This window comes from Salmo salar, chromosome 15, assembly GCF_965601325.2.
Source record: "Salmo salar chromosome 15, fSalSal1, whole genome shotgun sequence".
NCBI lineage: Eukaryota > Metazoa > Chordata > Actinopteri > Salmoniformes > Salmonidae > Salmo > Salmo salar.
Window position 1 is genome coordinate 87552850 of NC_138305.1, and position 25208 is coordinate 87578057.

Below are 25208 nucleotides of genomic sequence, written 5' to 3' on the forward strand. Positions count from 1 at the left end.
AATAATAATACAAAAAAAAAAAAAAATACAACAAAAAAAATAAAATTTGGTCGACCTCTAGTCTGGAGGAAACCTGGCACCATCCCTAGGGTGAAGCATGGTGGTGGCGGCATCATGCTCTAGGGATGTTTTTCAGCAGCAGGGACAAGGAGACTAGTCAGGATCGAGGGAAAGATGAACAGAGCAAAGTACAGAGAGATCATTGATGAAGTCCTGAGAGCTCTGGAGCAGGTTCTTAGACCGGGGTGAAGGTTCACCTTCCTAACAGGACAACGACCCTAAGCATACAGCCAAAACAACACAGGAGTGGCTTCAGGACAAGTCTCTGAATGTCCTTGAGTGGCCCAGCCACAGCCCTGACTTAAACCCAATCTAACATCTCTGGAGAAACCTGCAATTGCTGTGCAGTGATGCTCCTCATCCAACCTGACAGCTTGAGAGGATCTGCAGAGAAGCATGGGAGAAACTCCCCAAATACAGGTGTGCCACGCTTGTAGCGTCTTACCAAAGACTCGCGTCTGTATTCACTGCCAATGGTACGTCAACAAAGTACTGAGTAAAGGGTCAGAATACTTATGTAAACGTGAGTTCAGTTTTATTTTAATGACAAAGCAAAAAACTGTTTTTTAGAAAATGTATTATGGGGTAATGTGTAGATTGAGGTGAAAAAACGATTTCATCCATTTTAGAATAAGGCTGTAAGGTAACACAATTTGGAAAAAGTCAAAGGGTCTGAATACTTTCCGAACGCACTGTACATATCAGAGCACCGATCGCTTTACTTACTTCATAGCGTTTCTATCAGATAAAGCCAGCAGGCATTAGCCTATATATCAAACAGCTTGGAAAACGTTACGACAGGGAGCGATTCAGGTCAGTGAGTGGTATGCTGGGTAATTATGGGGCAATTCCACAGTAAGATTGACAGACTCAGATCTTTCACTTTAAAATGTTTGTCTAACAAAATCCAATGATTGCCAAGTTAAGCCATACAACTCAATGGAAATTGTAAAAATTAAGCATTGTGCATAGAGTTACAGGTTCTTTGACTTTGCAATCATTGGTTTTTGTTTGACAGATTTTAAAGTGAACAATCTGAGTCTCAGTGTCACTCTATAACGGTGGAATTGCCCTATGGTATCACACACCAGAAAACTTCAAGCGTGAGAGTAGTATGATTTATAGCCAATCAGCTAACTAATCAGAAACTTTTGTTAATCCAAATTGCGATCAATGTTTAGGCTATGCATATCAGAGTGTCTAGCCATGTCGTACTGGCAGTGTACAGTAGGTTTGGTAAAGGGGCAAAAAGGCCACACTCTTTCTTCATGTACTTTTTGGAAGGAAATGGTTGTGATTGGTAGTCCAGATAAAAAGCTGTTCCGGGCAGTTTAAAAATGGTGAAAAGTAGCACCCTAGAGGCAGAGAGCTCCTCGAGGCCCAGGGAGACAAAATGTATACAGGCTCCCCGCCGAGCCTCAGTCCCCACCATCGCCAATTTGACACCCCTTGACCTTCGATCTGAACGCACTGAGATGAACGGCAGGACAACTTTAAAGGAAAAACCTGCACTCGCTGAAATATTTGTTTTAAATGTATTTTTTTAGCAGCAGAGGTGAGAAGAAACTGGCGCATTTAGGCGGCAGCCTTCGTAAACGCTGGTGAAGGATACTGCCAAAACCTCTCAATTTTGTCTTACCTCTGCTGCTAAAAAAAATTAATTAAAATCTAAATAATATTTGTGAGCCCAGGTTTTTCCCTTTTTCATGTATATTCCTTTAGAACCCAGCACCTGAAGATCTTTTGTCACAACAGACATTTGAGCTGAACGCAATCTTTTTATGAACAGGACAAGGCATCTTCAGTGTTTCCCATATTTCATTTAGCAACAGCGAGCTGCTAAAATCTTTATAAGCCTTGTGACAATTGTGACATGGATTGTGTAACGTGTGCCATTCAGCAGGTGAATGGGCAAGACAAAAGATTTAAGTGCCTTTGAACATAGTATGGTAGTAGGTGCCACGGGCACCGATTTGTGTCAAGAACTGCAACGCTGCTGGGTTTGACACTCCCCAGTTTCCCATGTGTATCAAGAACAGTCCACAACCCAAAGGACATCCAGGCAAATGGAGTCAACATGGGCCAGCCTGCCTGTGGAATGCTTTAAACACCTTGTAGAATCCAAGCCACAACGAATTGAAGATATTCTGCAGGCAAAGGGGGGTGGAACTGAATATTAGGAAGGTGTTCCTAATGTTTGGTATACTCAGCAGTTACAGTGCATTCAGAAAGTATTCAGACCTCTTGACTTTTTCTACATTGCTATGTTACAGCCTTACTCTAAAATTGAACACATTTACACACAATACCACATCATCACAAAGCAAAAACAGGTGTTTACAAATGTTTGAAAATGTATAAATGTAGCCCAATTTGTAAGTCGCTCTGGATAAGAGCGTCTGCTAAATGACGTAAATGTAAAATGTAATGTATAAAAATTTACTAATATCACATTTACATAAATATTCATACCCTGAACTAAGTACTTTTTTGAAGCACCTTAGGCAGCAATTACAACCCTGAGTCTTCTTGGGTATGACGCTACAAGCTTGGCACACCTGTATTTGGAGAGTTTCTCCCATGCTTCTCTGCAGATCTTCTCAAGGTCTGTCAGGTTGGATCGGGAGCTTCGCTTCACAGCTATTTTCTGGCTTGTCCACAGATGTTCGATCAGGTTCAAGTCCGGGCTCTGGCTGGGCCACTAGGACATTCACAGACTTGTCCCAAAGCCACTCCTGCGTTGTTTTGGCTGTGTGCTTAGGGTCCTTGTCCTGTTGGAAAGTAAACCATCGCCCCCCCCCAGTCAGAGTTCTCTGGAGCAGGTTTTCATCAAGGACTTTTCTCCATCTTTCCCCTCGATCCTGACTAGTCTCCCTGTCATTATGGGGTATTGTGTGTAGATTGAATTGTTATTTAATCAATTTTAGAATAAAGCTGTAACGTAACAAGGATGTAACGTGCACACACAGAGAGCCTTTAGAAATTATTCTTATTCCACATGTTACAGCTTGAATTCAAAATGGAAAAAATAGATTGTCATTATGGGTATTGTCACCCATCTCCACACAAAGTGAAAACATATTTTTAGAAATGTTTGCAAATGTATTGAAAATGAAAGAAATCTAATTTACAAGTATTCACACCCGAGTCAATACTTTATAGAAGCACGTTTGGCGGTGATTACAGCGTTGAGTCGTATTGGGTAGGTCTGTATCAGCTTTGCACATCTGGATTTGGGAATTTTCTCCCATTCTTTCTTGCAGATTTTCTCAAGCTCTGGTAAGTTAGATGAGGAGTGGCAGTGAACCGCAATCTTCAAGTCTTTCCACAGATTATCAAATGGGATTCAAGTCCGGGCTTTGGCTGGGCCACTCAAGGACTTTCACATTCTAGTTCTGAAGCGATTCCAGCGTTGCTTTGGCTGTATGCTTGGGGGAATTGGCAGGACAATGTTTTTATTTTATTTTTTTCATTTATGATGATTGGTACCCGTTATCACAAACCAGTACTAATTACACTGATTTTAATTGCGGGAGAAAAGATTCAACTTTATTTAAAACACAGATTCACAGCCCTACTGTAGCCTTGAGGGAAAAATGTAAAGGGTTGAAGTGGGACAGGGAACTTCAGAGACAAAAAGCTAAGCGCCGGTCTCCGAGGAGAGGGGAAAAACAAGACAGCCTACAAACCAAGGATCTATAAAGTCCTGTGATCTAAGTGGCTCTAAACCTTGAGGAACTCGGGTGTGCCACCAATCCCTTCCTAATCTTGCTATATATTTTTTTACTCCACAGGAATGCCTGTGGAATTTTGACTTGGGACGTACGTCAGTAAAATGTTCAGCCAACTAACCGACCCTCATTAACCAGTCAACAAATGGTTACATTTTTCCCAAACAGTAAAATGACGAGACCAACAGAAAATACTATGCATGCATACAAGGAACTGACATTGGGTGACGCACTGATAGCCTATGCACTCTAATGGAGAATGGGAGGTGAGCTTTAATTACGAGTTGAGAAATAAAAAGTAAGCCATTACAGTTTAACACACGGTTGCATTTAGAATTGCTATGTTGCACAAAGATTGTGCTTATAAAAGCATGTTTCACTCCAGTACCAGCTGACAGGTAATGAAAATATACGCACCAATTTAAACTAAATTACGCAAATTAACCTATAGACGATAAGCATAACCAGTCAAATGTAATTTCGGCGGCTAACCGATTATCGGTTATCATCCCTACTTGGGAGCACTAGCGCCGCACAGATAATACATTATAAAAATAAAAAAAACGGCACACGTTTATATCTGCGAAATTTTACTTTGTCTGAAAATCATTAGCACAGGCAAGTCTGATTAGGTATACCACAGCCTCTGCCTGTGGTTGCACCTTCACAATACAGAAAACCACTCGTCTGTAGCTCAAGCCATTCAAAACAAAAAAAAAATACCCATTTTACTGGAGCTACATTTTCAGCACAAAAGAAATAATGGCATAATAAAGAATAGTGGGGATATGACAGCAGCCACCAATTGTCAATTATTTATTTGTTGGATACCACGACGAATGTCTGTTTCCAGGCGGCGTCATGGTCACGTTTCTTAGTCATCAAAATGATGGTGTAACACATGATCGATGAAGCATTACCATGACATGGTTTCTCCAAAGAAAGGTATCCCATACATCTGATCAGCTCTCCATATACACGCTCTTTCCACCGAATGCTCCACATACACACAGGATTGAAATGAATGCTTCCAGCTCATCAATAGACAGATCCCAGGCAGTGTCTCAGCCACAGTAGTTCCTGATGTGCTGTAGCATTGTCCATCTCACATAAACAATGAAAGCTGGTGAATGCATTGCTGATGGTTTTTTGCTTAAGAAGTGTAGGGCCTGACATTTTGTGCTGATAATTGTCCCGTAGCATTGTCACCGGCTTGTTCTATCCAAATGGTGCCGTCCCTTCCCCTCTCACCGTTTCATTTGGGTGGTGGAGCGGGCCCCTGCTCAGTGTGCACCATTCTGGCTTTTTTGTGCTTCAAGCTGAAGCCCAGAATCAGAAGAATAAATCAGCGATGTCATGATTCATTTCTTTCCAAATAACCGAGTCGTTTCATTCAGATCTTGTAGCAGCGCTAACCTAGCATGTGCATCCATTCGTCTTGGTCTTCTTGACATGGTAAATTGCGCACGCTCTCACTGTGTACTCCAAGTAGGCCAGAGTAGACTGATAAGACTGCTTGGATTTGGTGGACTGATATAGGGTACATACCATTTTGAGATTATAATTAGAAAATGAAAATACAACAATGGCCCGCCATGTTCTTTATTCACAATTGGTGATTACATAACTATGCATTTTTCACATCCCCTCGCTCATCAACTCACCCATCATACTTTACTTCATTCATTTCATCTGTTGAGATACATAAATTAAATTAGTGACGGTATAGTTTAGGTTCAGTTGAGGCAATTTGGGAGAAGGCGCAGATCGGCCCTACTGTCGGGAAGCGGGGCAACGAGGGGAAACCATAAAAAAAAAAAAACATACCCTCCTAAAACTTGTTATAACTCCAGTTCTGTTTGTGATATTAACATTTAAACAGCATGTTGAAATATTTAGGAAAAGTCAAGGACAGAGGGGGTCATGACTTTAAAAATTGCAGAGAAAATGTTTATAATCATGAGCAGTCAGAATGACTGCTTTAGCGGTTCTAGTGTTAAAGGACTACACAAATTAACCATCATGAGTATAAGAAACTATGAAAATATTTCTAATAAACCCTATTTAAATCTTTTTTTAATTCTTAGAAAATAGATGATTTGCAGTATGTCTCACTTTGTAGAGTTCACCTAATATTAACCCTTCCTGGAGTCACGTGTCCAAACCCACATCTTCAGCAGACAGACACCACCACTCCATCTGCTCAGGGATTCACGCAACCCTGGCATCAATTAATGATAAAAAAAAAAATAGAATTGGAAAAAAGGTTTACATGCAACAAAGAAAATGACTCATCCGTTTAAGAAAAAAAAAAAAAAAAATACAGGCTGTTCAAGAAACTGACAGCGAGGAAGAGCGTGAGTGAGCGGGTGAGTAGACAATCATGCCAGCTCAAATGCAGCCCACAGCTGAAGTCAGGGGAGGATATTTATAGCAAAACATAGAAGAGGGCAAGTGGGGAAAGCACATAGATGCCACTAATTCAAGACCCACTTGCTGCACTTACCACACTTGACTAGGACAGCAGAAAAAGACCTCACACACAGCAAGAGTCAGAGTTCATTACTGTACAGTGTGGGAGGTACCTGCAGGAAAAGCTACTCTGCTCCCCCCAGACAAGCCCCAGACTACACATACACAGTGGTGGATCCGACCACTGCTGCCTGCCATGGAGACAAATAGTTCTCCATCACAAAGGAATTAAAATCAGATTGATCAATCATAATTTTAAAAAAAAATCATAAATCAGGTCACAGTAAAACATTTGTTTGAACAGTGAATATCTGATTGCAAAATCTGGTACACCACCTCTATCCAACAGAAGTGTAAACAAGGCCTTTTGACAAAATGGGCACAGCAGCACACAGCTACATTGTCCCTCCAGTCCAGATAGAGAAACATCCAGCTCCTATATTCCTCAGCCAGGCATGAGTCGCTCCCACATGAAACCTACGTGAGGGAGGAAAAAAAACAACCAAGTCCATATGGGGAAAATAATGAGAGAGAGCAGGAGAGGCAGTTCCGAAAATCATTACCTCACTCTTATTTGGTGTTGGCTTAGTTTGTTTCTCCCTCCCGCCCTCACTCAGGGAAACGACTGATTGCCTGTGTTAATGCAGCAGCAGTGCACAGGAGAAAAAGGCACAGTTTTGTTGGCTCTTTGCTGGTACTGCAATGGGGGGGGGGGGGGGGGGGGGAAGTGTGCTGCTGCCTGCCATCACATCATCCACTACTACTGCACCACCATTACACTACTGCTGTAGCCTACATCTCCTAAAGGTGACCAGGCCCAGCTGGCACACAGGACAGAGTTATGAGTGCAGATCCATTGAAGGATTTAAATTCCTGGCAAAGGGGAATTAAAGGAGTAGTTTACTATTTTACAAAATGTTAGATGGTTCCTCGCCCTAAAAGTAGGCTATGAGCCAGAAGAAATTCTACTCCATAGTTTAGTTCTTTAAACCGCCACTACAATATTCAGCTAAAAATCTAAATCGCAGTGATGGGGGCCTGATATCACCTGTGACCACAATCGCTGGAAATCAACTTCATATTTGGTTTGATGTTACTTAAAATTGTGATTTGGCCATTTTAAAGCTTCAATATGTCAACCTGACCAAATTCACATAGAAATTAGTGTTATAGATCTGTTACGTGCACTATTTCTATGCTTCCCGTTCTTAAGTTTAGTTTTTGCATCTTTTACACCAGCTTCAAACCACTGAAAAAAACTAAATATTTTTTGTTATGGAAAACATACTTCACAGCGGTTTAGATTAGAGGTCGACTGATTATGATTTTTCAACACCGATACTGATTTATTGGAGAACCCCCCAAAAAAAGCCGATACTGATTAAATCGGCCGATTCTTTTCTGCATTTGTAATAATGACAATTAGAACAATACTGAATGAACACTTATTTTAACTTAATATAATACATCAATAAAATCAATTTAGCCTCAAATAAATAATGAAACATGTTCAATTTGGTTTAAATAATGCAAAAACAAAGTGTTGGAGAAGAAAGTAAAAGTGCAATATGTGCCATGTAAGAAAGCTAACGTTTAAGTTCCTTGCTCAGAACATGAGAAAGCTGGTGGTTCCTTTTAACATGAGTCTTCAATATCCCCAGGTAAGAAGTTTTAGGTTGTAGTCATTATAGGACTGTTTCTCTCTATACAATTTGTATTTCATATACGCACTTTAGTATTGCCAGTGTAACAGTATAGCTTCTGTCACTCTCCTCGCCCCTACCTGGGCTCGAACCAGGAACACATCGACAACAGCCACCCTCGAAGCTTCGTTACCCATCGCTCCACAAAAGCCGTGGCCCTTGCAGAGCAAGAGGAACAACTACTCCAAGTCTCAGAGCGAGTGACGTTTGAAACGCTATTAGCGCTCACCCCGATAACTAGCTAGCCATTTCACATCGGTTACACCAGCCTAATCTTGGGAGTTGATAGGCTTGAAGTCATAAACAGCTCAATGCATGAAGCACAGCGAAGAGCTGCTGGCAAACGCACAAAAGTGCTGTTTGAATGAATGCTTACGAGCCTGCTGCTGCCTACCATCGCTCAGTCAGACTGCTCTATCAAATCATAGACTTAATTATAACATAATAACACACAGAAATACGAGCCTTTGGTCATTAATATGGTCGAATCCAGAAACTATCATCTTGAAAACAATACTTTTATTCTTTCAGTGAAATACGGAACCGTTCCACTACTGTGCATGCCTACCACTCAAAGAAGCAAGTCCCTCAGATCTTAGACCAGTCAGTCAATTCACTTTTGTTAGTCAGTATGACTTGACTACAACTAAGGATGTGACAATTGGACAATCTTTAAGACACCTTCCCTGATTGTCCATTAAAATGCAAATAAAATAAATCCTAGAAATCCAGAAATTCACAATGCAGCTGCGCTGCTGCCTGCAATGGCTTGGGTCCAGCGGAGGCTGAGGGGAGGACGGCTCATAATAAAACGGCAGGAACGGAGCAAATGGCATGGCATCAAACCAGCGGCGTAGCCACGGGTAGGCCTGGGTGTTTGATCTCAGGCCTACTCCAAAAAAGTTATTATTCTTCAATATACATTTATATTGGTATTTTATTACATTTTTAAAAGAAATGCATGTGAGATTTATTTTCTATGGGTAATTTTAATATAAATGTAATAGTCCGCGACAATCAAGTTGGCTTCCAACTATTGGTTACATTTAAAATAAAATCATATAGTGGTTTACCTGAACAACGTGGATAAACTTTGTAGCGCATAAGCTAGCAAGCTCTACCACGCTAGCTTACTCGAATTGACTCACCAGCTGAGGTCATTTAGTGGTTCTAGCAATGGCAAACCAAATGTTGATCGCTAGGTTTTTCAAAAAAAGACACCTGGAGGAAAAAGAGTGTGCCAGAAAATAATTTGGATCAATCTACCGATATCTTCCAGAACGAGACATTAACAGGTGGCGCCAGGATAGAAACAACCGCAAACGCCATCACAACCGCCAATGCCATGTTGAGCCAGGCATGCTTGCCTACCCCACTGTCTCCACTCGTTCTTGATGCTGCAGGTGGGGGTGAACCTGCAGTAGGTCCACCAACAAATTTGTCTGCCGTTGATGAACCAGCCTGTCAACCAAAGCTAGCAAAGTTCCCTTCAAGTATGATAAATCACGCTGCTTCTCTTCAAGGTGGTATGACCAGTTTGTGTGGATTGAGTATAGTAAAGCAAAAGATGCAATTTATTGTAAGTTTTGTAGTCACTTTCCTGGGGCAAATGTCAAATTCAGATTTGTACGAGATGTATTTAAAAACTGGAAACTCCCAAGAAATGCTTGCTGCAAGCACAAGAATAGCAAATTACATGCTAGTGCCCTTGCAAAATTTGAATCCTACAAGGCGACCCATGAGCCTAGAAGTCGTGGGACTGTGTTAAACCAAATACATGGTGATGCAAACATGGATTTTATAGAACAAAACTGTGCACATGTTAAAGTGGTCACAGATATTGTTCTAATGTGTGCAAAGAAGGATATTCCACTCAGAGGGCATAGAGAAACCAGAGGCAATCAACAAAGGTAACTTTTTAGAAATCTTCAATTTCATCTCAAAGTATGACTCAGAAATACAAAAACAGGCTTAATGAGCCATCTCACAATGCCACGGTTATGAGCCATGAAATTCAGAATGAGTTGCTGGAGTGTGAAGCATCATTGTCACTGTGCAGGATAAAAGATTAAGTTCATTCTGCCCCTTCCACGTATTTTGCCATACAAGCAGATGAATATAAAAGAACAATCTAAACGATAACTTATTGCTGTGTGCATCTGATACATTCATGCTGGAATGATTAAAGAAAGAGCTGTTGGGTTTATGGAAACCGCTGATTTGTCTGCACAAGGAATTTCTCGGAAAATACTTGAAGTGTTTCAACCCCTGGAGTTGGATCCCACTCTGTGTGTGGGTTTTTGTTTCGATGGTGCTTCAGTCATGTCAGGGAACATGTCCTACTAAAGCAAACATTTAAGCAAGCGGAATATGTGCATTGCAACTCCCACCGTTTGAATTTGGTTCTGTGCACCGCGGCAAGTGTTGGGACATGTCAGTAGTTTTTTTGACACAATAAACCAGCTACACACATTTATGAGTGGATCCCACTGACATGCTCTATTCATAGAAGTACAAAAAGAGTTGCATCCCGATAGACCATGTATCAAGCTAGAAAGATCCACAGATGTACGTTGGCGTTCAAAATCAGGGTCTGTGAGTAAAGTGCTTTTAGAGGTTCTTGCAGATTTTTCAGAGGCTTGTGGAAAAACCAAATTAGAAGCCGATGCCCTCTTACAACAAATCCAGAACAATACGTTTTTATTCCCGTTAGTCACCTTTCGCAAAATGTTTCACACTAGTGATTTTGCAACGAAGGGATTACAAAGCTCTACATTATCTGTGACGGACTGTATTGGTTTAATTGAAATCCTCAAAAGCAGCTTTTCAACGTTCAGAGATTGATAAAGTTCAAGCTAAGTCTCCCCCGAGTTAACTGAAGAGATGATGATTAAGCATGATATTAGTAATTGGGATGTGAGCGCGTCACAGCAGCGAAAACTGCCTGTAAAATTGGCAGACAGTGTAGTCACAACTTCATTAGGGAAAACATCCAGCATCAAGAGTGACAGTAACCTGAGGCAACTTTGGAACAATATTCTAGACAGACAGATTACTGAGTTAAACTCAAGATTTCAAGAAGACACATATGGGATCATGCAAGCGCAGTCTCCTTTTCCAAAGAATCCCAAACCTGCGGCCTTAAAGAGCAGCTGAAGACCATATGCGATCATTATGCAATATCAATTGAGGATGCTGAATTCACTGTTTTTATTCAGCAGTTGAGTCGCAAAACTAACATGGGCAAGAGTGACATTTCCTCCATAATGAGTGTACTTGACAGCTGCCCTGAAGATATTTTCCCTAATATAAACTTTGTTAAGGATCACTGTCATACTTCCAATGACAGCATGCAGTGCGGAGAGACTTTTCTCATCAACAACTAGGATTAAAAAAAATAGTCTTCGCACATCAATGACAAGTGCCCGGCTGAACCACTTCAGTTTGCTGTCTTTTGAGCGTGAACTGACATACATTGGATTATGATGAAATCATCACTATAGTCAACTCAAAGCCTCGCTGTCTGCACCTTGTGATGTAGGTCACGCCTTATGATACGTCTACTAAAAAGGTAAGGTACCTTTTTATAGTACTACTGCCCGCCGTGGTATACATGGTAACATCAAACATAGGCACGTTTGCCCATCGAGATTAAAGTGCGCCTGAAGATCAGTTTTATGTTATTGGCAACTGTCTTATTTTAATATGCTGGGATATGTAATTATTTGTATATGCAACGAGGTTGCGCCAAGTACTATGCACTAGTATAAAATGATTGTATTATGAAATAATATACGGTGCACATCGCAAAATAAATGTAATAAACAAGTAGGGAAAAAAATGCCTATCCACATTTTTCTAGGCCTACCCCCCCCCCCAAAGAATTCTGGCTCCGCCCCTGCATCAAACACATGTTTGATACCATTTCACTTATTCCGCTCCAGCCATTACCACAAGCCCATCCTCCCCAATTAAGGTGCCACGGACTTTCTGGGCTTGGGTCTCATGATGTGTCCCTTTCAGATGGTTAAGCATTGCAACTGTACTAACATTATTGTTGGCCTCTCTCAATTCCACAAAGCAAAGTTTACATTTCCTTCTCATTAAACTGCCATACAGGACTTTGTTGCTGTCGCTTGCCTTTCCTCTGCTATTTTTCCCCAACGGATAACGACGTAGTGGTGGTGAGTTGACTAAAATAATTGATTCCTCAACTCCTTGCATGTCGACTCACATTTCTGAGTGTAAAGATTAGTTTCCGCTAGGAATCGACACCTAAGATTCAGTATTTTTGGAACAGAGGAGACTGTTCTCTGAAGTACGGCAGCTAATCAAACACTTGTATCTTTCATAAGAGAGAGAAAGAGGCACAGTATAGGCCCCCAGCTAGACAGTCAGAGCTGTGCACTAGGCCTATTGATAGGCAATCAAAAGCTGTATCTTGCAATGTAATGCTTTATCTCACAATTTCTTAGCTTGCAATGTATCGCAACTTCAGTAGAGTAGGGCCTAGCATTAATGAATAGGCAAGGATATTCTACACACAACATACACTTGCATCAGAAGAGAAAGAGCAGGGGTGTAATCGTTCAACTAAAATGAGTTTCTATTGGCCAAATTCAGGAAGGTCCCATTTGCACCCATTTAAGAAACGTTTTGTAACATAAATCAGCGTAATGAATACACCCCAGGCGAGCCAGCGCGACAGAGAGAGAGGGGCAGGCCGGGTGTGCATGTGTCTTGGTAATCTGTCTTGCATGCTTTGCAAATTTCACCAAAGTTGCCTAAAGTTAACCTTTTCCGCTCTGGTTTTATTTAAATTACACAACTTTTCCCAGGCCTTTATAGCCTATTGTCTAGTTGGGCTATAACGCGGATAATAATGTTTGCGATAACTGCACTGTGATTTTAATTTTGTGGAGGGGACATTTCAGTTTAGGATTTTCATAACGTTAAGGATACCAATTTCGTTTAAACGTTAACACCCCGCACTACAGCAGTGCAATAAAGATGAGATTACAGACACATTATGCAATAGAGACAATAGCCACCCACAGAACTAAGGTTTCATGGTTTCCTGTGTTAACGAGCAGCATCAAAGAATAAGCATAAATGTCAGATGTCCTTAGTTCTCACAATATTTGCAATCACACATTGTATCCGTTCTCTTTAGGTTTTCCATATGCATTCCAGAGGTACTCAATTTCAATAGTCAACAGCATTTTGTTAAGTCAATAACATCCCTGTGATGAAAGGTGAACACAGGAACGCAGCATGAGCGCAACTGTAGCCTGTGGTGTAGGCAGAAAGGTCACTGAAGCATAGTGGTGTCCGCTTTCACCTCCATACAGGGAACCCCACATACAGCAATCAGACAAATACATCATGCCAGAGGAAACCAAACTAAAAATTATATCTAACTACCCCATTAAGTCACTCTAATGCATGCTGCGTCACTGGGTAATATCTGTCATCTGATCTGACAGAGTTCCTAAGAGAGAGGTAAGCGGGTGTTGGTTTAAAGCATACTATGACTGGCAAACTACAAGCACAGACAAAACAAATCTGACCCGAGAAGACCTCAGAGTGGCCCAAAAAAATAGCACAGAACCACAGAGGCTACTAAGGACAAGAACAACAGGAAAACAAAGATGGAAACCCAGAGCGAGAAAAACATTTCAACAAGCTACCTCATATTACACACCTCTGAGACAGACACCAAAATGAAAATCAGAACCATTCAAAAACAGGAGAGAAGAGGAGACAGGAGTGGAAGGAAAGGGGAAAGAGTGTGGAGAAGAACACTTCAAGCCAAACATGCTCAGTCCTGTTCCATGGGCTTACCCCTGTGTTCTGTATTCACAGAAGATCCACAGGAGTCAGCAGCTCTTCTGTGCAGTAGTGGCGGTGGTGAGGATGAGAGGAGGGGGGGGGGGGGGGGGGGGGGTCTGGGGTGCGCATGACTAGGACACAAACAGGAAGGGGAGGGGGCTGCAGTGGGGGGCTTGTTGTCTCTCAACCAATCCTATCCAGTGGACTCAGTTTACACCCCATCCCTCCCTGATCCACTCGACCCATGAGCTGCAGAGAGAGGAAGGAGGGGAGCGAGAGAGAGGAGTGGATATCCCCCTTGCGCTGGGCCTCTTTGTGAGGACAACCGGTCAGAGAGCGAGAGCTCAGACCAGAGTCCTTTACAAAACACAGCCCCTCCCTGCTGCTATGCTCTCTCCAAGTCCAGGGATCATACACTGCACAGGACAAAAGCATGTGAATTCCTGCACTGCAAGCCCCAGGGATACACTTTACACAGCAGCACATCAACACTGCCCATTAAGGCTTAATGAGCACTACGAGCAAATGTTATTGTAGCAGTAAAAACATTAAGGTAATGGTAGTTAAACTAGTGTAATCGAGTAGCCAAAAGTAAAAAATCTGAAGTAATCCTTGGTCTCTGGTAACTCTAATTCCATGTTGTATGCACTGTGCAAGGCCTTTACAATTGATCGAGCCACCTACTTAGAAAAAAATGAACACTATGAAAACCTTTTGAAAAAGTCAAAGTCCTCTCCAAGAGCTGTTTTGTGAAAACATAAATTCTTCTCAATGGAGTACTTCAACTTGTCGTTTTCTCTGTCGGCATTGAATGCTAGCACAGGATTAACCAGCCATGTGGCTTCTGTCAACGTGCTTGGAGACTAACAGTGTCAAGGTGTACAGATCAGTCACAGAAAGCCGCCTGGCTTGCCTGTTACAAACATTGGCCGCCCCTGGGGATCTCAAAGCCCCTAAGGCCAAGGCCTAATCACAAAACTATAACATCAGCGATTTTTCTAAAGGCCTGAATTATACCTACACTTATTTTGTTCCATTGCAATTACACTCATGTGGAAACCATTAGCCCCTTTTTCAAAGTAATCCACTACTCAGGCTGCAAGGCTACTGGAGTGTAGTGATTTAACAGTTAAATACTTAGGCGTAAACTGCATCTTCAAGGAAAATAGTGGAAGACAGTGAGGCAAAGGGTAATAATTAATAATTGCATGGGTCTCTACTCATAAAAAAAAAAAAAGACAATTTTTATCTTGTTGAATGATCTCCCTCGTGTCACTCATAGCTGGGTGGTCCTACGCAATGCGCAAGGGGCCTTTCAGCACAGCAAGTTATTTGTTTGCAATGTGTGGTTGGGGGAACAACGAATGATACCCATTTAGTTCTGTTTTCAAAGCATGTACACAAAATTTCACAAGCCTTGCCCATATGGGAGCCGTCAAGAGAAAGCCCACCGTCTGTACAGCAACACGTGCACTCACACCACAAGCCAGGGAATTGCTGTAGACCAGCAATAGCCAAGATACTTGGACGTGTTTGTTTATGGTGTTGGAAACATTTCTGCTTGACAGTTTGTACTGCACTTTGAACTAACCAGCTACTAGGGCAGAACTCAAGATGAGCTGGGAACACTTGCCTGAATGGGGCCTATTATGTAAGGCCATATAAAATGCGGAGAACGCGGAAGGAATACAGACAAAATCGTATTCAACAATATTCAAAAATGTATTGACACTGAAGGAATCAACAAAATGTATTGAAAATGTATTAATTTGCCCAAGTTTATCATAAGACATGAACAGAATGCATCAGTGATTTGTATCTCCTGCAACTTTCTAAAGAGACATTGAGAATTCCCCGTTTGGGTATGTGTGGTGCGCGAGTCTACCACTTTGTGTAGCCATTAGCAATGATGCTAATGAAAGTCTTCTGGTAGATGGAAACTCTTTCCCAAAAACCTTCTCAATTATATGTTAACTACAAAGTAGCCTATGCTTACTTGGCAGAATGATATGATTATTTGCCAACTCCACCATCACATAAAATCTCTTTGATAACAACTCTTGCCTACAGTTTGTGGGTAAACAAAGATCATTGGCAGTGCTAAATCTTCTGGCTCTTTCCCTATCGAAGTGAACCTCTTGTTTTGCTCTGGGGAGGTGAGGGGTAAAGGGTTTTATCAGCACCGCCTCAGAAAAGCATGGAGTACCTCACAATCTGACCACATCAAATAGCCCAACCATGCCAGCCAAGATCTCTGCATGGTAATGGCTTCTGAAACAATACAGTGACTCCCAACGTAATATGGCCATCAGCCACAAAAAGTACCGTAGACAAAGTCTCTTTTCACAAAGGTACGAGATTTAGCCTATGGGTTAATGGTGCTAAAAACAAAACGTCAAATTTACCCATACATCAGACCACAAATAAGGCCAGACTACAACATTTAGGAACAGTCTGAGCTGCAGAGAACACTGACAGAATCCAGACATTAAAATTAATGTGTTTAACTTTCATTGAAATCAACTAAATGTATTAACGTATTAGAAAATGCATTACATTTGCCAAAGTTAAACATAAGACAAAATGCAAAAGCACAGGAATGCCTGTCTGTGTGTGGTGCGTGCGCATGTCAACATGTGTAGCTGTTAGCGACAATGCTAACGATAACCATCTTCTGATTCAGATGGAAAGGCTTTCCCAAAACCTTCTCAATTAAATGTGAACTACAAACAAGCCTATGAATCCAGTGGCCATTTGTTTTGCAAACTCTGCAATCACATGAGGGTTACTGAAACAATAGTCTCTTGCTGGTATACACTTCCATTAAAAGAGTAACTACTCAAAATAAACATTTTATATTTTTCCCAGACCTCAAAAGTAGTCTTTGGTTTAAGCAAGTGTTGTTTTTTTTATTAAACAAGTGATTGACAGTAAAAAACCTGAAGCAACAAAACAGAGAGAACAGAATTTTGGGGGGAAATAAATTAAATGAACCACTCAGGCAAAAAAAGCTAATAGTCTGGCAAGGTTATGAACACTGCCATGTTACTAGAAATGTGTCCGCAACAGAGAATGTCTATCGAGTCACATACAGGAGGATATAACGTTACCCACAGTTTTTTAGTGAGTAGGGTTACATGCACACAATAATGAGTATTGTGGATAGTCAGATTGAAAGGTTGCTGAGTCGCCTTTTTTAATCTAATATTCAGTATCTCCAGAATCAAACCAGTGTCTGTGTGTGAAAACGGCACATTTGTAAGTTGTAGGAAGAAAAAAATAAATCAAGTGCGTCAAGTCATTTTCAAACAGATTTGCAGTGATATGGGGGAAAAAAATACCCTCCCTAATTGCAGGTTTTGAAAATCATTGTTTCTCTTACTTTTAAAGACTTGAAATATAATTAACATAATTTTAAAAATCCATCTGTTTAAGATAGGTTGCACATTTTGGGGAATATTCAGAAGTGGAAACTTTACAGAGAATATATGCAATTCATATTAAGATACCATTTAAAATGTAGAGGTTTTTATATCATATGGAGACAGAAACCTTTTACCTTACTATAAGTAGACATAATTGCAAATGATTAAATCATTCCAATAGAAAAAAAAAAAAACATTTAGTTACAAACTGAACTTTAAATGAGTTGACACTTCACATGGGAAGATTTCACTGAACAACAAAAAGGGAATACTGATAAGGGAATAATGATCCATCGCATCTCCCAAAAACATTTAACATACATCTGTAAAATTATAGTCCAGAAACTAAAGCTTTGGTTGTGTTCCTCTCTTCTCCCTGGACCTCCTCAATGTCCACCTCTTGAACATCAGACTGTGAGGCCTCATCTTCCAACCTTGTTGAGGATGGCTCGTTGTCAGGCTCAAAAAGCCTCAAAATTGCCCGGATGGCCACCAATTTTTCAACACTAGTATTGGTCAGACTGTTGTGTGCTTTGGTGTGTGTGTTCCCAAAAAAGGACCAGTTGCGCTCTGAGGCGGGTGATGTTGGTGGGATTTGGAGGATGATGGAGGCAAAAGAGAAAAGAGCCTCAGATCAACAAAGTCCCTGCCACCAGGTGGCTGATGAGATATGTTGGCACGACTCCCATATTGCATCTCCATCCCAAAGCCCTTGCTTGGAAGTGTAGTTCGCCAGACGCTTTTTGATGCATTTCAGAACTGCCGTATCCTCTGCTTGGAGCAACACTGAACTGGGCAGGGCAGTACAGATTTATTCTCTTACATCTGCAAGCAGTCTGAACATCACAGGATGGCATTGTCTCCCTCAATCCGTGCAATGGCTACTGCTATAGGTTTCAGGAGTTTCAGGCTGCTTACCACTCTCTCCCAAAATACATTATCCAGGAGGATCCTCTTGATGGGGCTGTCCATATGGGCAGACTGTAATATGGCCATTCCATGGAGACTCCTTCCCCTCAAGGAGACTGTCAAACATGATGACAACACAACCCAACGGGTGTTGCTGGGCAGCTTCAATGTGGTGCTCTTATTCTTCTCACTTTGCTTGGTGAGGTAGATTGCTGCTATAACTTGATGACCCTTCACATACCTAACCATTTCCTTGGATCTCTTGTAGAGTGTATCCATTGTTTTCAGTGCCATGATGTCCTTGAGAATCAGAATCAATGCATGAGCAGCACAGCCAATGGGTGTGATGTGAGGGTAGGTCTCCTCCACTTTCGACCAAGCGGCCTTCATGTTCGCAGCATTGTCTGTCACCAGTGCAAATACCTTCTGTGTTCCAAGGTCATTGATGACTTCCTTCAGCTCATCTGCAATGTAGGGACTGGTGTGTCTGTTGTCCCTTATGTCTGTACTCTTGTAGAATACTGGTTCAGGGGTGGAGATGTAGTTACTTATTCCTTGCCCACGAATATTCGACCACCCATCAGAGATGATTGCAATACAGTGTGCTTTCTCTATGATTTGCTTGACCTTCACTTGAACTCTGCATCCAGCAAATGAGTAGATAAAGCATGTCTGGTTGGAGGGGTGTATGCTGGGCGAAGAACATTCAGAAATCTCTTCCAATACACATTGCCTGTGAGCTTGAGGTGAACCAGTTGCATACACAGCTCGAGCAAAACATTCATCAGCATCTCTGACTACGTTCCTCCATTGAGTAAAAAAAAAATGGATTCCAGGAGGACCCTGAGCTGTTGCTATCGATAAGGTGTCTGATTCATCATTTTCACCTCGAATAGAAGTAGAGGGACTTTTGTCAGAGCTTGTTTGTTTGTGAGTGGAGGGAACTTTATGCACTTGGCCAGATGATTCTTCACATATGATTTTTCACAGTATTAGCAAATGTACACAGCTTTTCCTTCTACATTAGCTGCAGTGAAATTTCTCCACAAATCAGATAGAGCCCGTGGCTTTTCCCTGTAAAGATTTGATGAAAAAAAATGAGTAAAAAATAAATAAAATACAATTCCATGTACAGATAAATAGTTAAGCAGTTAATCAACTCCTTTATAAGATAAATGTTTTAAAATGAAACACTCAGTTAGCAGGCTCAACCAAGCTAAAACCCACATGGTAGCAAAAACTGACTAAATCATTTCTAACTTGTTAACAATTTCTGCTAAACACACTTTGCTGTAGGCTACTATTTACTAGTTAACAAATCATGTGTCATAAAATATATATTCACCTGACCCAGTATTGTAATCAAAACTTACCAGAAAGCATGTAGTCCTTGGCTCAGACAGTGTAGTAGTGTGGGCTCAATAGCATCTCATTAGTGTGCAAGATCTTGAGAATCAGCTGCACATGTGATGGAAGAATGCACTGTGCATGCAGAGGGTTGCAATTCCATTGAATTGGGGATAGTTTAACCAAAATAGGCCACAATACCTAGAAGTTCCTTATGTGTATCATATCCCACAATAAAGTTCACTGTTACAAGTTAACTTTTTTGATGAATTTAAGCAAAATTCCTGGGCTTAAATTTACAGAGAAATTTACAGAGAAATTCCAGGTAATTTAGTGGAAGGTTTCAGACAGTTTGCAAACCTAGATAGAGATGTGTTTTTTTTTTGTTGCAGGGCCTGCGTCTCAATCCACCACATCCGCCAATATCGCCCTTCCGCATCTGCGGTGAAAGGTGGCAGAGCTACAGTGGTGTTTGTCAGATCATAGACTTCCCAAAAATCGATCTTCTCACAAAAACGTCTGTAGCATCCAAACAGTTTGGCCGATTATGACCACTATTGAAACCAGAGACTCTCGTGAACACGATGGTGTTCTCCACTTTGATCTAGGATGCCCACAAGCCTTGTATGAAGGTACCTGGAACCAGTTTTTAAAAAATGAATGGAAGTATATGGAGATAGTTTAGTGTCTGAAATAAGGGTAGAAATAAAGAATTTTACATTTTAGTTCCCGTATCTTTTTTTGGGACCCATATAGCTATTTTAGTGAGTAAAAAGGGCAACTCAGAAACTTTTCAACCTCATATTCATTATCTCCATCATCAAACCAGTGTCTACATAAGAAAAAAAATGGCACATTTCTAAGTTGCAGGAAAAAAAAGAAAAAAATTGAATGTAAAGAAGTTATAACTGATGATATCAAAAGTTTAAACATTTTAAAAGTAGTGATTTTCAAACAGATTCAGTGATTTGGGGAGAAAGAAATACCATCCCTATGGCTAGAAACAAATTGCAGGTTTTGAAAATCATTGTTTTTCTTACATTTAAATCCTACCCTGCATTGTTTTAGGACCTTTCTGATCTTTTTTGACCACAAATGATAGAAAGTGCCTTTTTCACATATGTAGACAATTGGCTTGGTGCTGAGATAATGAATATGAAGTGGCAGAGTTTCCCTTTAATATAATAGTTTAAAAAAACATTCACATGCTTTCAAGAATAACTATTTCCCTAATAATCTTGTTTACAAGGACACATTTAAAAGCAGGCTACCTGATGGGACGTAAAAGAAAATCACACTACCACATTTTTACAAAGCCTATTCGATTCCATTTAGGACAGACCTGTCAGAACCTTATGATTTATCTTTTGACTGTCTGTTTTGCCATGTACAAATGAGTAATTCAATGTGTTTCTATGGGCTATAGCAGCAAAGGCCAAAGTACATTTTAGAAATGTTAGATATTTTTTAAGTGGGTGGTTGTATTAGCAAAAAGTTATTAAAAATATGAATTTCAGCAGGACTGCAGTTGTAAAGGAAAAACAGAATCATTTTCAGAATTGACATTTTCACAAGGACCGACTGATAGTAACTCAATAAGTAGGTTTACAATTAGTAAGTTTACCCAATAAAAATGATATTAAACCGATTATGCAATAATCATGTAAACACCATACTCTGCTCATCTTAAAAAAGGTACACTAGGTAGAAAATCACTGTCCTGGTTGCTAAAATTCAAGTAGTTTGCCTAATTTCAGTTTGTGAGAAAACAAGTGTAAAGAATCATTGTACCATTTAAATCGCTGTTAAATATATTTTCAATAACCCCAAATAATGTATTTTTCAGATTTTTGAAGCTGGTGTACAAAACAGAAACTAAAAGATGCAAAAACAAAACTTAAGAATGGGAAGGTAGAACAGATACCTTTCTTAGACTTGCTTTCGATGAGAATGACAGATCGATAAGTCACATTTCTACATGAATTTGCTCAGGTCCCCAAAAAGTTACATATTGCAGCTTTAATCTGCGTAAAGTCAAAATCAAGAGAGCATTCGCGGATTAAAACACCTGGTTTTCTGAGCAATCTTTCGAAATGATTACGACACGTAATGACCTTAAATCGGCGTACAAGCGGTGCATTTGATCTGCGCATGTGCTAGCACCAGCCGAGCGAGCCTCCCTCTTCAGCGTGAGTGAAGTGTTTTCGGAACTGAATGCATGCATCTTGGAAGGAGTTTGCACATACAAACTCTATATGTACGAACTCAGAATCGAATATGCTTAGCAAAAATAACATGTTCGCTGTGGTGGAACGTTTATTTTGATTGCCAGTTTTCTGCTAGTGCCGAGCAAGTTACTTTTTGGTTTTCAAACAACTAATAACAGTTGCTTTGGGAAGCATCTACTTGAAAATACATGATCTAAGGGATTGATAGTTGGTATTCAGCAGTCATAAAAGTATGCCTCATTTACTTTGAAGAACTACAAAATAGTGATTTTGTCAGATAGCATAGGCAGCATTTCTATAGAGATGAGATGACTTGGAATGAAATAGTCAGTGAATAAAACAAATCATATACGCAACTGAAATATTTGAATTAAGTAAAATAATGTGAATAAATGGTTAATAAGTGATAAGCAGTAATGGGCGGTCACTACCATCATGGGACTTTTATTGGCCGTTTTATTATGTCTTGTTACAGCATTCAACCCGCATAATGCATTCGATGTTTAAAAATAATTATCGAACCCAAACCAAAAAGCACTAATCACTCAGCACTATTTTCTGCATTTATCAGATTGCCATCAGGTAACCTGATTTCAGATGTGTTCATGTAAAAAGTATTATTAGGTTCTTCTTGCAAAGTAAGTAAACGTTTTAATCTAACTGTTATAATAATCCGACTATACAAAATAATCGCTTTTGTGTGCATGTAACCGCACTGAATGTTGTTGCTAGCAAATCCCGCGACCAGATATCAAAACTCAATTCAGCCTCGATAAGAAAAATGAGTTGAGCGTTCCTCAGCTAGCTGCATCACAGTCCCTGCTGTGGTGGATGAATCGAGTTTGTGACTAACGTTAGTTAACTAGCATTATGCAAACTTGCTAAAAAGCTATGTTCATACCTGATGTGGCATGTCACGTTTCTTTACTTTGCTGGGTAGGGTCTCGGGAACTGTTAAACTTGTAGCCAGGTCGAGAATTTTCCAAATGTTTGGTAGCTGGTGAACGTATTCTTCGTTCAATGGAAACTTTTCTGGTGTTAAACTGAAAGAAATGGCAATGGATCACACAAACCTTACGTAACCGTAACGGGCTAGCTATAAATAAAGACGATAAATCAAAACATTTATTATGCAGAACAAAATAGCTAACGTTAGGAGTATAACTCGCAAACAAGTAATATTGTAGCAAGATAGCTAGGTAGCCATATTAAGTAGCTCGTAAAGTATATAACAATAATATTCACCAACATTACCAAATTAAACGCAGTAAAATTACATTAGCTAACTACATTGTCAGCAACTTCAAATATTAACAAACTAGCTGCCTACAAATGCCGCGAGCTAGCCGCGCAGTTGCGAAGCGCCAGAAAAGCGTGCAGCGCTGCGCGAGCGAACAATTTTTTCTGTGTCAAACGCATCAAAACACATATTACTGAAAGTCAGTGCATCATTATCAAATGTATTTAACGTGTGCATGTTATAAAGACCAAATTGTAAGCTTATTAGTAAAAATACTTACATTAATCCGTACGGAGGCAAATCTTTAATCTATCCATAAATAGCTACAACCACCACTTCTGCGTTGTCCCGCCCCACAGCTCAGCAGAAAGGCATATCTGTAAGTATATCACCACAAGCAACCAATCATAACAAACATGTAAGAATAATCTCTCTTTTTATTGGACAGGAGGAGCATGACAGTCTCATGTTTTTGGTCGAATAGAACTCCTCTGAATTTATTGAAGACGATGCCCCCCCTGCCATATAGGGGTGTGTCCTGACGTCATAGAAAACCAGCGAAGAGCTCAACAATTCGGCTGTTGTGAAGTTTGGAATTATGTGTATTTGGGGATTTCTCATAATGACTGAAAGGAGAATTGGTGAATGTTGTTGTTTTTCTACAGTGAGCTATGATTCTATCGCAAGAAAGAGACATTAACAATGTGGATACAAAAATGTAAAGTGTTTCTGGTTATGAATTATACATTGTCAAAGGCTGCATCAAAGCCTCTCTTCCTCTCTGCATTGAAAACGAATGCCACATCCCGAAGAGGAGGGGAATCAAGAGGTTAGGGGAACTGATTTTGTATGCAGCCCAGTGTTGTTGAGTTAGAGCTTAACTTGGGGCACATGCCTTTCTGGAGGTAGTCTGAAGGAATAACTGTCAGGCCTCTTTGTCTGTCAGTGATCATGTGTGAAGGCTGCGAGCTGAGCTTGGCTAGGTTGGTTTCACTTACAAATAATGGAGGATTTCAGACCTTTAAACCAGAGCCACATCTTTGACCAGTAGGCTATTAGAATTTTTATAGCACCAAGTGGTTCCCCAAAGCCATATTGTGAACAGCAGGACACATGCTCACTCATCACTCATTGGAAAGTGGTGTTGTTGTAGAGTCACATGGGCCCCACTCAGACGGTTTCCTGCGACCTGGGTGTGTCTCTCAAATCTAACCTACCAGAACTCTCCTCACAAAGCACTTTGCAGATGGCTAGATGTGTGTAGTGTGGAGGAGGAGGCTCAGTGTGTAACAGTGACCGCATGAAGCTTTGTCTGCGTACCTTGTGTGGGCGTATACATGTGTGTGAATGTGTAGGCAATGGTTAGTGGTCTAGTCTTTCAACGTGCTCATACACACAGCATATGATGGAGTGTGTGAATCTGGCGTGAGCGCCATTGTGCTATGTGTACATGTAAATGAACATCTGGCAAGGTATGTGGGTTGCATGTGCAACAGAACAGGCATGTGTAATATTTTCCCTGTGCCTTTATGTGCCTGCGTCTGCACGTGCAGGAATCTAGGCCATCCCTGTGGCTTTGTGTCTGAGGGGCGGATCAGTGTATGTGGGGGAAGTGAGGCATGGGGGTGTGTGGTGGTGCCTGGGTCAGGGGTGTGTCCACTGTGTAAACACAGTGCAACTGAGGAACAGGAGACACTCTCTCCCTCTCAAATTCCACCCCATGCTCACACCCCCTCCATACACTAGGCATCCTCTCTCCCGAATGCAGACTCCACTGGAAAATAAACAAGCCACAAATTCTCTGGATTCACCTCCATTGGTGGAAATTCCCATTTGCCCAGTGCTCTTGATGGTGAGTGAAATGTGTATTAAAGGATGATGCACAAAGGACGTTTGCAATTTTCAGTCCATCATGTTTACTGTTCTGCTTTTACTGTGTTCACCACAAGGGCACATATCCCAGACTGTCCTATTTAAAAAGCCCCAGAGCCACAGTGAGTCCAGCTGGAAAAGCAAATAAAAGCTCACGGACCAGGCCCATGACTCTATGAATGCAGTCTTGAACTTGAACTCATGGTGAATGTAGTAAGTTTCAAATGAATTGAAATAGAGGCTCTATCCGCTATAAAAGTAATAATTTACCATTTAATTATCAATGATATGACATATTCATAAATCCTAACACTTATTGTGACCTCTTGCTGCATTATGCCTTATTTACAAAAACTGACTTCATTTTATACAGCCCTGTAGGCGGCTTG

At 40.7% G+C, this 25208-nt stretch overlaps 1 protein-coding gene across 3 annotated transcripts in view; it reads right to left on the minus strand.

Moving 5' to 3' along the window:
- The window catches only part of vdr0 (vitamin D receptor), an 86004-nt gene extending 62671 nt beyond the window's left edge, over positions 1-23333 (minus strand). The window contains exons 1-2 of one of the 3 annotated variants that reach the window (XM_014146371.3): positions 23228-23333; positions 22609-22750 (exon numbers count right to left, since the gene is read on the minus strand). The gene's annotated coding sequence lies outside the window, so the exon portion shown is untranslated. Of the gene's footprint in view, positions 1-13810; positions 13878-22608; positions 22751-23227 lie in introns of those variants that run through there. The other 2 variants (XM_014146374.3, XM_014146372.3) reach the window with 2 other exon arrangements.
- Positions 23334-25208: the final 1875 nt, after the last annotated feature.